This window comes from Mustelus asterias, unplaced genomic scaffold (genome assembly GCF_964213995.1).
Source record: "Mustelus asterias unplaced genomic scaffold, sMusAst1.hap1.1 HAP1_SCAFFOLD_63, whole genome shotgun sequence".
Taxonomy (NCBI): Eukaryota; Metazoa; Chordata; class Chondrichthyes; order Carcharhiniformes; family Triakidae; genus Mustelus; species Mustelus asterias.
In genome coordinates, this window is record NW_027590128.1 from 634,322 (window position 1) to 646,420 (window position 12,099).

Here is a 12,099-nt window from a genome sequence, read left to right on the forward strand (position 1 = left end):
GTGAATTTAAACATGTATTTTTGATAACATATATTCTGTATTAAAATCATACACCTTGGCTAATGACACTCTAAGGCATGATGGTATATAGCTATGTAAGAAGAACCACATTCTTTGAAAACAATACAGCTACTGAGTTAAGCAAAAAAAAACTCATCAGTGTTGGCTCCAGACAGTACAAGCTTCCCAGACAATTGAATGAATAAGAGCATACCGTTTCCCGATAAAGAATTGCTCGGACACAGTGGAAAAGCACTTTTGAATTTATAGACCTATGTATTCTCATGCTGCCAGAGAGTGACATGTTATTGGCCAAGGTAAATAATCTAGACGAATAATGATTGGTTGATGTCTGGCTGGGTGAGCAAAGTGGGTGGGGAAATGATTTTTGAAAGTTGTATAATTGTAATATTGGAAGCAATGGAATTTAGAATAGTTTGGCTTCCCCAAATTATTCTCTGACGCCCCTGGACCAGGCCTGGGCAATAAAGCACGTATTCAACAGAATTACTGTCTCTGTGAGGGCTTTGGCTCACAGGGCTTCGGCGAAGGCGAGGAAGGTTGTTTGTTTTTCTTCTGTTACACCCCCTTTTTTGTTTTATCTCCCAAAAACTAAAAAGGACATGACTGGTATGAGTGGGAGGCCAGTATACTGCATTCGGTGTGGGATGTGGGAGTTCCTGGAGACAACTTGCCTCCCGGAAGTCCATATCTGTGCCAGATGCGTGGAACTGCAACTCCTGAAGGATCGTGTAAGGGAGCTGGAGCTGAGGCTCGATGAACTCAGTTTAGTTAGGGCAAATGAGAGATTAATAGATAAAAGTTATAGTCAGGTAGTGACACCAGGGTCTCGGAAGGAAGACACGTGGGTCACAGTTAGGAGGGGTAATAGTCAGAAGGGTGATGTGCCAGAAAGTACCCCAGTGGCAGTCTCCCATAAAAGAAAGGGATGGGCAACAGATGGGAGAAGGGAAGGGAGTGAGCAGTCTGTGGAGGGATCCCCTGTGGTTGTCCCCCTCCAAAATAGGTATATTGTTTTGGATTCTGTGGAGGGGGATGACCCTCCAGGGGTAAGCCACGAGGACCAGATCGCCTCCACGGAGACAGGCTCAAGGGTCCGGAAGGGAAAGAAGCGATTTAGGAGAGCGATAGTTGTGGGGGACGCAATGGTTAGAGGCACGGACAGGCGGTTCTGTGGGAGTGAACGAGAATCCAGGATGGTAGTCTGCCTCCCTGGTGCCGGGGCACTGGATGTCTCCGAGAGGGGAGGAAGCATATTTAAAAAGGAAGGTAGTCAAACGGATGTGATTATACACATTGGTGAAAATGATGTCAGTAGGAAGAGCAGGGGGGTCATACGAGAGAAATTCAGGGAGTTGGGTGCTAGGCTAAAAAGTAAGGCCTCCAGGGTAGCAATCTCTGGACTGCTCCCGGTGTCTAGTGCAAGTGAGGCTCGGAACAGGGAGATTCTACAGTTGAACGCGTGGCTAAAGGACTGGTGCAAGAGGGAGGGTTTTTAATTCATAGATAACTGGGAAATCTTCAAGTCAGGATGGCAACTGTACAGAAAGGATGGGTTACACCTGAACTGGAAGGGAGCAAATATCCTGGCTGGGAGTTTTGCGAGAGTGTTTCGGCAGGATTTAAACTAGTGTGGCAGCGGGGTGGGGAACAAAACAGTAGGTCAGTAAATACTGAGGCTGGGGTTGAGCTGGGGGCCAGGGCAAGGCTAGCTAAGAAGAGGAGCACTCTGGAGGAGGATGACCTGAGTGGGCCTGGAGGTCTGGAGTGCATCTGCTTCAATGCAAGGAGCGTAACGGGTAAAACAGATGAACTTAGGGCCTTAATGCTTATGCGGAATTTGGATGTGGTTGCGGTGACGGAAACTTGGTTAAAAGAAGGACAGGACTGGCAGCTGAATATTCCGGGGTATAAGTGTTTTAGGCGAGACAGAGGAGGGGCTAAAAAAGGTGGGGGAGTAGCGATATTAGTTAAGGAGCATGTTACCGTGGTGCAGAGGGTAGACAACTTGGAGGGGTCATGTACTGAGTCGCTGTGGGTGGAACTCAGAAACAGGAAGGGTGCAGTCACTATGCTGGGGGTGTACTACAGACCACCTCTCGGCCCACGGGAAGTGGAGGAAAGGATATGTCAGGAGATTCTGGATAGGTGCAGAAAAAATAGGGTTGTTGTAGTGGGGGACTTTAATTTCCCTGGCACAGACTGGAAAGTGCTTAGAGCTGGGGGTCCGGACGAGGAGGAATTTGTAAAATGCGTACTGGAAGGTTCTTTGGAACAGTATGTAGATAGCCCGACTAGAGAGGGGGCTATACTGGACCTAGTTCTGGGAAATGAGCCCGGTCAGGTCGTCAAAGTTTCGGTAGGGGAACATGTGGCAAATAGTGACCACAACTCTGTTAACTTTAGGATAGTAATGGACAAGGATGAGTGCTGTCCTACGGGCAGGGTGCTCAATTGGGGGAAGGCTGACTATAGCCGGATTAGGCAGGAATTGGTGGATGTTGATTGGGAGAGGATGTTCGAGGGTAAGTCCGCGTCTGGCATGTGGGAGTCTTTTAAGGAACTATTGATAAGGCTGCAGGATAGGCATGTGCCTGTAAAAAGGAAAGATAGGAAAGGTAGGATTCGAGAGCCGTGGATAACCAGGGAAATTGAGGATCTGATTAAAATGAAAAGGGAGGCGTACGTTAAGTCGAGGCAACAGAAAACAGATGGAGCTCTGGAGGAATACAGAGAGAGTAGGAAAGAACTCAAACGGGGAGTTAGAAGGGCAAAAAGAGGTCACGAGATGTTCTTGGCAGGCAGGATTAAGGAGAATCCTAAGGCATTCTACTCATACGTTAGGAACAAAAGAGTTGTCAGGGAGAAAATCGGACCTCTCAGGGACAAAGGAGGGGAATTATGCTTCGAACCCAAGGGAATAGGGGAGATCCTAAATGAATACTTTGCATCAGTATTCACGAAGGAAAGGGGCGTGTTAACCGGGAGTGTCTCGGAGGGAGGTGTTGACCCGTTAGAGAAAATCTCCATTACAAGAGAGGAAGTGTTAGGTTTTTTAGGGAACATTAAAACTGACAAAGCCCCAGGGCCTGATGGCATCTATCCTCGACTGCTCAGGGAGACGAGAGATGAAATTGCTGGGCCTCTGACGGAAATCTTTGTCGCTTCTTTGGACACGGGTGAGGTCCCTAAGGATTGGAGGATAGCGAATGTGGTCCCGTTGTTTAAGAAGGGTAGCAGGGATAACCCAGGAAATTATAGGCCGGTGAGCTTGACGTCCGTGCTAGGGAAGTTGTTGGAGAGGATTCTTAGAGACAGGATGTATGTGCATTTAGAACGGAACAATCTCATTAGTGACAGACAGCATGGTTTTGTAAGAGGGAGGTCGTGCCTTACAAATTTGGTGGAATTTTTTGAGGAAGTGACAAAAACGGTTGATGAAGGAAGGGCCGTGGATGTCGTCTATATGGATTTCAGGAAGGCATTTGACAAAGTCCCACATGGCAGGTTGGTTAAGAAGGTTAAGGCTCATGGGATACAAGGAGAAGTGGCTAGATGGGTGGAGAACTGGCTTGGCCATAGGAGACAGAGGGTAGTGGTGGAAGGGTCTTTTTCCGGCTGGAGGTCTGTGACCAGTGGTGTTCCACAGGGCTCTGTACTGGGACCTCTGCTATTTGTGATATATATAAATGATTTGGAAGAAGGTGTAACTGGTGTAATCAGCAAGTTTGCGGATGACACGAAGATGGCTGGACTTGCGGATAGCGAAGAGCATTGTCGGGCAATACAGCAGGATATAGATAGGCTGGAAAATTGTGCGGAGAGGTGGCAGATGGAGTTTAATCCGGATAAATGCGAAGTGATGCATTTTGGAAGAAATAATGTAGGGAGGAGTTATACAATAAATGGCAGAGTCATCAGGAGTATAGAAACACAGAGGGACCCAGGTGTGCAAGTCCACAAATCCTTGAAGGTGGCAACACAGGTGGAGAAGGTGGTGAAGAAGGCATATGGTATGCTTGCCTTTATAGGACGAGGTATAGAGTATAAAAGCTGGAGCCTGATGATGCAGCTGTATAGAACGCTGGTTAGGCCACATTTGGAGTACTGCGTCCAGTTCTGGTCGCCGCACTACCAGAAGGACGTGGAGGCGTTAGAGAGAGTGCAGAGAAGGTTTACCAGGATATTGCCTGGTATGGAGGGTCTTAGCTATGAGGAGAGATTGGGTAAACTGGGGTTGTTCTCCCTGGAAAGACGGAGAATGAGGGGAGATCTAATAGAGGTGTACAAGATTATGAAGGGGATAGATAGGGTGAACGGTGGGAAGCTTTTTCCCAGATCAGAAGTGACGTTCACGAGGGGTCACGGGCTCAAGGTGAGAGGGGTGAAGTATAACTCAGATATTAGAGGGATGTTTTTTACACAGAGGGTGGTGGGGGCCTGGAATGCGCTGCCAAGTAGGGTGGTGGAGGCAGGCACGCTGACATCGTTTAAGACTTACCTGGATAGTCACATGAGCAGCCTGGGAATGGAGGGATACAAACGATTGGTCTAGTTGGACCAAGGAGCGGCACAGGCTTGGAGGGCCGAAGGGCCTGTTTCCTGTGCTGTACTGTTCTTTGTTCTTTGTGAGGTCTTTGTATGAGCTGAGTTGTAAATCAGTGAAAGCCAGCATAATACTTGGTCTCTGAAACGTTTCTACATCCATGAACTTTGTTTTAAAGAAATCCACATTTGAAAGCCCGGCCACGACATGAAATATCAGCACCATAACAAGAGGAGATAAGAAAGACAGACACTCACTTTGATCTTTTCATCAGCAATCTGAGAGTTAAGAATGTGTGACATGATGTTCGGACACTGGAGTGAGTGTGCAGATGTGATTTGTTACATGTGAAAAATAGCAAGCCTAAATTCATGGTGAGATGGAGTGAAGAGCGGGTCCCAAACACACACAGCTACTTGAGACACAGCAGGAGATGAAATGGCTAATGTGGCCAGGGCATTGAGACAACATTGTGACACCATCAAGGCACTGACACACACTCCAGAGAAACTGAGTTCAAAACAATCAGGATCCAATTAAACACAATGCACATGCTCACAAAGTGAGGAAAATTACAGTAAAATGGATCATATAATGGATTGGGACAATTAAGGGCTTGGGAGAAATAATACTGAGTAAGAACTGTCCACAAGTTGGATAGGGGTAAAGAGCGCTGGAGAATCTTTTACATCTTTTATGGACTAGTAACCCAGAACTGACAGCGCTCCTTCAGGAGTAGGAAAGGTCGAGTAGATGTGACCCCAGGCGGGACAGGAACAGAACTGGAAAATAACGGAGTGGAATTGAAATTGTCTAAATGACTGAACTAACAATGTGTGGAATGTACAGACTGGGGAACAATGGGTGGGGGCGGGGCTCCCGGGACCGTGCGCCTGAACCCGGAGACGTCACCGCGGAGCAGAGTGATTGCTTTTGGGTGATTGAGGCAGGGCTCCATTGTGCCGTCACAATGACTCAGAGGGGCGTTCCCAGCACACACTGTCCCATTGGCAGCAATATCACTGGTTGCAGAAGCCGCACACTGCGGATTGGACACCAGCTCAGCGCGGCTGGCGGTCAGAGCCCCGCCCACCCCCACGCGGGCTCGGGTTCCGCCCCCTCATTGTCCACATGCGGCATATTGACCAATGGTTGCCAGGAGGACCGGATGGGCGATGGTCCTCCAGCCAATCAGAGTCCGGGCCTTGTGTCAATGGCCGCGCGGAGCTTCGTCCATTGTTGCTGCTGCTCCTCTCCCTCTGAATGAAGATTAAGCTTCAGACAGACTCAGCCTTCCTCCTGTCTCCTACATCTGTGAGTAAAACACTTTCTTTTCTCCCCGTTTCCATTTCTTTTCTCATTTTGCGCTTCAATTTTTAACTTCTGGGTCACCACTCGCTGCCTAAGTAAAGATTCTCCTCACATTCTTTATGTATCTGTAACCAGGTAATACAGTGTATTACACACACCATCAGTCTGCTCATTTATATCCAAATGTAAAACTGTAACGTGACTGTCAGCTTGAAGATTTTCAGCTCTCTGTGCCCACAACAGGAAGAAGTCTCACAACACCAGATTAAAGTCCAACAGGTTTATTCATTTATTTATTTCTTTGTACTTTTCCAATTCAATCAAATCAAATCCAATTTAGAGTCTCAACAAGTTGAGACATTTCAGATCCAGGCTGACAAGACAGGGCGGGAGACCAAAACCACCCAGTCCTGGGCCCGATCTACATGAGCCAAGCTGATTGGAGAAGGGGGAGGATCCTCCTCCAAGACTTGAGCTCATTTGCATCTTAGCCAAAAGGCCGAGATGCCGCTTTTAAAAATTGCTTCATATGAAACATATGAAGCCTCAGCGTAACCCAATGACCCCAACCAAGTGCAGGCGATCCATACTACACTTGATCTTAGCCAAAAGGCCGAGAAGCGATTTGGTAGCACAAAGCCATCGTCACAATGCCACATTTGGTAGAACAGGAAACTTGAGAAACTCGGCATCACCACCAGCAGCAATCAAGCCTCCCCCGGTACCACAGTAGAAAACAGTACCACTGCAGGGAAGTCCATTGTCAACTTGTCGGACACACTTCAACCAGATGAAATCGAAGTTCTCAATTTCTGCCCCACCACCAAAATAGACCCCATCAGTCTCGCAGCAGACACAGAGGAATTCATCAGGCGAATGAGGCTGCGGGAGTTCTTCCACAAACCCCAAGAGGCCAACAGCGAACATAATGAGATAGTCAATGAACTGGAACAGCCGATAGAGAGATCCACGGTACAGCAACCGAAGAGGAAAGAGTCGAATTGGACTCCTCCGGAAGGCCGCTGCCCTCGACTTGACATGTATGCCCAAGCCGTCAGGAGGTGCGTCAATGCCAGATTCATCAGTCACACTCACAAGACAGCCCCGAACATCACCCAAGCACAACGCAACACCATCTGCGCTCTCAAGATCAAGCGCACCATTGTCATCAAACCAGCAGACAAAGGAGGGGCAATCATCATGCTGAACAGAACGAATTACTGCAAAGTGTCCTGACAACTGAACAATGAGGAAAACTACAGACAGTTACCTGCAGATCCGACCAAAGAACACACCCGTCAACTCAACAGACAGATCAAGACATTTGATCCGGACCTTCAGAGCACCCTCCGTGCTCTCATCCCACGTACTCCCCGCGTTGGAGATCTCTACTACCTCCCGAAGATACACAAGGCAAACACACCTGGCCGTCCCATCGTATCGGGCAATGGGACCCTGTGCGAGAAACTCTCCGGCTACGTCGAGGGCATCCTGAAACCCATTGTACAAAGAACCCCAGCTTCTGTCGTGACACTACGGACTTCCTTCAGAAACAGCACACATGGAGCAGTTGAACCAGCAGCACTCCTCATCACAATGGATGTCTCGGCACTCTACACCAGCATCCCCCACGACGATGGCATTGGTGCAACTGCCTCAGTACTCAACGCCAACAACTGCCAATCTCCAGATGCAATTTTACAATCATCCACTTCATCCTGACCACAATGTCTTCACCTTCAACAACCAGTTCTTTATCCAGACACACGGAATAGCCTTGGGGACCAAATTCACACCTCAATATGCCAACATCTTCATGCACAGGTTCGAACAAGACTTCTTCACTGCACATGACCTTCAGTCGAAGCTGTACACTAGATACATCGATGACATTTTCTTCCTTTGGACTTATGGTGAACAATCACTGAAACAACGATATGATGACATCAACAAGTTCCATCCCACCTTCAGACTCACCATGGACTACTCTCCGGAATCGGTTGCATTCTTGGGCACACACATTTTCATCAAGGACGGTCACCTCAGCACCTCACTGTACCGCAAGCCCACGGATAATCTCACGATGCTCCACTTCTCCAGCTTCCACCCTAAACACGTTAAAGAAGCCATCCCCTACGGACAAGCCCTCCGTATACACAGGATCTGCTCAGATGAGGAGGATCGCAACAGACACCTCCAGACGCTGAAAGATGCCCTCATAAGAACAGGATGTGGCGCTCAACTCATCGATCGACAGTTCCGATGCGCCACGGCGAAAAACGGACCTCCTCAGAAGACAAACACTGGACAGGAGGACAGAGTACCCTTTGTTGTCCAGTACTTCCCCGGAGCGAAGAAGCTACGACATCTTCTCCGGAGCCTTCAACATGTCATTGATGAAGACCAACATCTCGCCAAGGCCATCCCCACACCCCCACTACTTGGCTTCAAACAACCGCACAACCTCAAAAAGACTATTGTCTGCAACAAACTACCCAGCCTTCAGGAGAACAGTGACCATGACACCACACAACCCTGCCACAGCAACCTCTGCAAGACGTGCCGGATCATCGACACAGATGCTATCATCTCACGTGAGAACACCATCCACCAGGTACACGGTACATACACTTGCAACTCGGCCAACGTTGTCTACCTGATACGCTGCAGGAAAGGATGTCCCGAGGCATGGTACATTGGGGAGACCATGCAGACGCTATGACAGCGGATGAATGAACACCGCTCAACAATCACCAGACAAGAGTGTTCTTTTCCTGTTGGGAACACTTCAGCGGTCACGGGCATTCGGCTTCTGATCTTCGGGTAAGCGTTCTCCAAGGCAGCCTTCACGACACACGACAGCGCAGAGTCGCTGAGCAGAGACTGACAGCCAAGTTCCGCACACATGAGGACGGCCTCAACTTGGATCTTGGGTTCGTGTCATGCTATTTGTAACCCCCATGACTTGCCTGGGCTTGCAAAATCTCACTAACTGTCCTGGCTGGAGACAATACACATCTCTTTAACCTGTGCTTAAACGTCTCTCCACTCACATTGTCTGGACCTTTCAGACTTGATTACCTGTAAAAACTCGCATTCCAACCATTATTTTGTAAATTGAGTTTGTGTCTTTATATGTCCTGTTTGTGAACTGAAATCCCACTCACCTGATGAAGGGGCAGCGCTCCGAAAGCTCGTGTCTTGTGCTGCCAAATAAACCTGTTGGACTTTAACCTGGTGTTGTGAGACTTCTTCCTGTGTTTACCCGAGTCCAACGCCGGCGTCTCCACATCCAGGACAGGAAGCAGTGAGCATGGATCTGTCAATCAGCCTGAATAGTATATATATTATATATTTCCAGTTATTCATCTCTTGCTTATTAGAATCATTAGTCTTTGGATTTTTCTTCCACAGGGATCAGTGGAAGCTGAGGGTTATTGAAGATATTCGAGGATGAGTTAGGTGGATATTACATTGATAAAGGAGTCAAGCGTTATGGCGAACAAGTGGGAAAATGGAGTGAAAGTTAAGATGATGAGGGATTTCCTCACTCAAGGATGTGGTGAAGTTTTTGAATTCTGCACTCCAGAGGACTGTGGAGCCTCAGTCATCAAATATTTTCAAGAGAGAGATTGGTAACTTTTGAGGCATTGAGCAACATGGGGGACAGAACATAGAACATAGAAAAGCTACACCACAAACAGGCCCTTCGGCTCACAAGTTACACCGAACATGTCCCTAGCTACGAGGCTTACCTATAACCCTCTATCTTACTAACTTCCATGATAGTTTGGGAAATAGTGGCGCTATGGAAATAGTGTGAGGTAGACCAGCCAATTCTCAATGAATGGTTGAGGCAGTTCGATGGGCTGAATGGCCAACTGCAGCTCCTGTTTCTTATGATTTGTATGTGGTGGACAGGAAGCAGTGAGCATGGATCTGTCAATCAGCCTCAATCAGCACCTTCAGGAGAATTGGGAGGGTGAATATTAGATACAGCAGAGTGAGAATGGAGGGAGAGTGTGTGGAATGGAGATTTACAGCTTTTGGGGAATGAGAACGGAAAGAATGTTCCATAGAAACTAGAATTGTCTGTTCTGAATTTCTACTTCTATTTCTAACTCATTTTACAGGATATTGAAAGAGGAACCACAGGCTGAAATCTCAAATGTCACGTCTAGATCTGACAGTCATATTCCTTGGGAGCTGAATATCATCGGCCTTTGAATTTAGAAGGAGAAATGATTGTCCAGTCTGTTGATTTGAAAAAAAATTCAAACATCAGTGTGACTGGAAAAGCACCAACACACTGTCGAGTGAGAGTGTTCCAATGCACTGACTAAAGAGCTTTAACTAGTTACACAGCCTGAATAAATATCACACCATTCACAGTGAGGAAAGACTGTACCAGTGTCCTGTGTGTGGACGAGGCTTCAACTCATTGTCCACCCAAGAGAGAGGAAAGGACACCTGTACCATGGAGAAACCATGGAAATGTGCGGATTGTGGGAAGAGATACAGAGCCCCATCAGAGCTGGAAGCTCATCGGCGCAGTCACACTGGGGAGAGGCCGTTCACCTGCTCTCAGTGTGGGAAGGGATTCGCTCTGTTAGCCACCTTGCAGAAACACCAGCGAGTTCACACTGGAGAGAGACCGTTCACCTGCTCTCAGTGTGAGAAGGAATTCAGTCTGTTAAACACTCTGCGGACACACCAGCGAGTTCACACTGGGGAGAGGCCGTTCACCTGCTCTCAGTGTGGGGAGGGATTCGCTCAGTCATCCACCCTGCGCACTCACCAGCGAGTTCACACTGGAGAGAGACCATTCACCTGCTCTCAGTGTGGGAAGGGATTCACTCGGTTATCGTACATGTGCAGACACCAGCGAGTTCACACTGGGGAGAGACCCTTCACCTGCTCTCAGTGTGGGGAGGGATTCAGTGATTCATCCAGCCTGCGGACACACCAGCGAGTCCACACTGGTGAGAGGCCATTCACCTGCTCTCAGTGTGGGGAGGGATTCACTCGATTATACACCCTGTGGACACACCAGCGAATTCACACTGGGGAGAGGCCATTCACCTGCTCCGTGTGTGGGGAGGGATTCACTTGTTCATCCCACCTGCGGAGGCACCAGCGAGTTCACACTGGGGAGAGACCATTCACCTGCTCTCATTGTGGGAAGGGATTCACTTGTTCATCCCACCTGCGGAGGCACCAGCGAGTTCACACTGGAGAGAAACCGTTCACCTGCTCTGTGTGTGAGAAGAGATTCAGAGATTCATCCGAGCTGTTGAGACACCAGCGAGTTCACGAGTGATTCCAGTGGTCGATTCTGCTGTTATTGTTTCTGCTCTCAATTATATTGGTCAATGGGGAGGGTCGGAGGGTTTCTTTCTGCTGGACTGGTCGCTCTCACAACTTTGCCTCCAGTGGGCTGATGCTCTTTGAGTCTTGTTGCGAATACCTTGTTTTAAATTTCACAAGGATCACAGAGTGACAGGGTGTTAGGAAGTTCAGAGATATTTAGTCAGCATTTCTGTTTGAAACCCCCCAAATGCCCATCCAATTTCCTTTGTAATTGTTTATTGTCTCCACTTCCTCCACCCTCGTCGGCAGCGAGTTCCAGATCATTACCATTCGCTGCATCAAAATATTCTTCCTCACGTGGGCAGCACGGTAGCACAGTGGTTAGCACTGCTGCTTCACAGCTCCAGGGACCTGGGTTCAATTCCCGGCTTGGGTCTGTGTGGAGTTTGCACATTCTCCTCATGTCTGCGTGGGTTTATTCCAGGTGCTCTGGTTTCCTCCCACAGTCCAAAGATGTGCGGGTTAGGTTGATTGGCCATGCTAAAAATTGCCCCTTAGAGTCCTGAGATGCATAGGTTAGAGGGATTAGCGGGTAAATATGTAGGGATATGGGGGTAGGGCCTGGGTGGGATTGTGGTCGGTGCAGACTCGATGGGCCAAATGGCCTCTTTCTGCACTGTAGGGTTTATCTGATTCTATGATCCCACCCAAAACTTTAAATTTGCTTGTCATCCTTGTCCCATCAGCTAATGGGAACAGCTTTTCTTTGTCCACCTTATCTAAACCTGTCAGAATCTTGTCCACCTCTATCAAATCTCCCCTCAACATTCTTTGCTCCAAGGGGAACAACCCCAGCCTGACATTGACAATAAAGATCAATCTAACAGAATATGTTAATATCTGAAATCAAA

The 12,099-nt window shown here is 48.2% G+C and overlaps 1 protein-coding gene and 1 pseudogene across 1 annotated transcript in view; one reads left to right on the forward strand and one right to left on the reverse strand.

Moving 5' to 3' along the window:
• Window positions 1–6,296: 6,296 nt before the first annotated feature.
• On the reverse strand, window positions 6,297–6,503 carry LOC144483395 (U2 spliceosomal RNA; annotated as a pseudogene).
• Window positions 6,504–10,192: 3,689 nt separating this feature from the next.
• The window catches only part of LOC144483360 (uncharacterized), a 461,390-nt gene continuing 459,483 nt past the window's right edge, over window positions 10,193–12,099 (forward strand). Inside the window, exon 1 of the mRNA XM_078202077.1 lies at window positions 10,193–10,269. The gene's annotated coding sequence lies outside the window, so the exon portion shown is untranslated. The remainder of the gene's footprint in view (window positions 10,270–12,099) is intronic.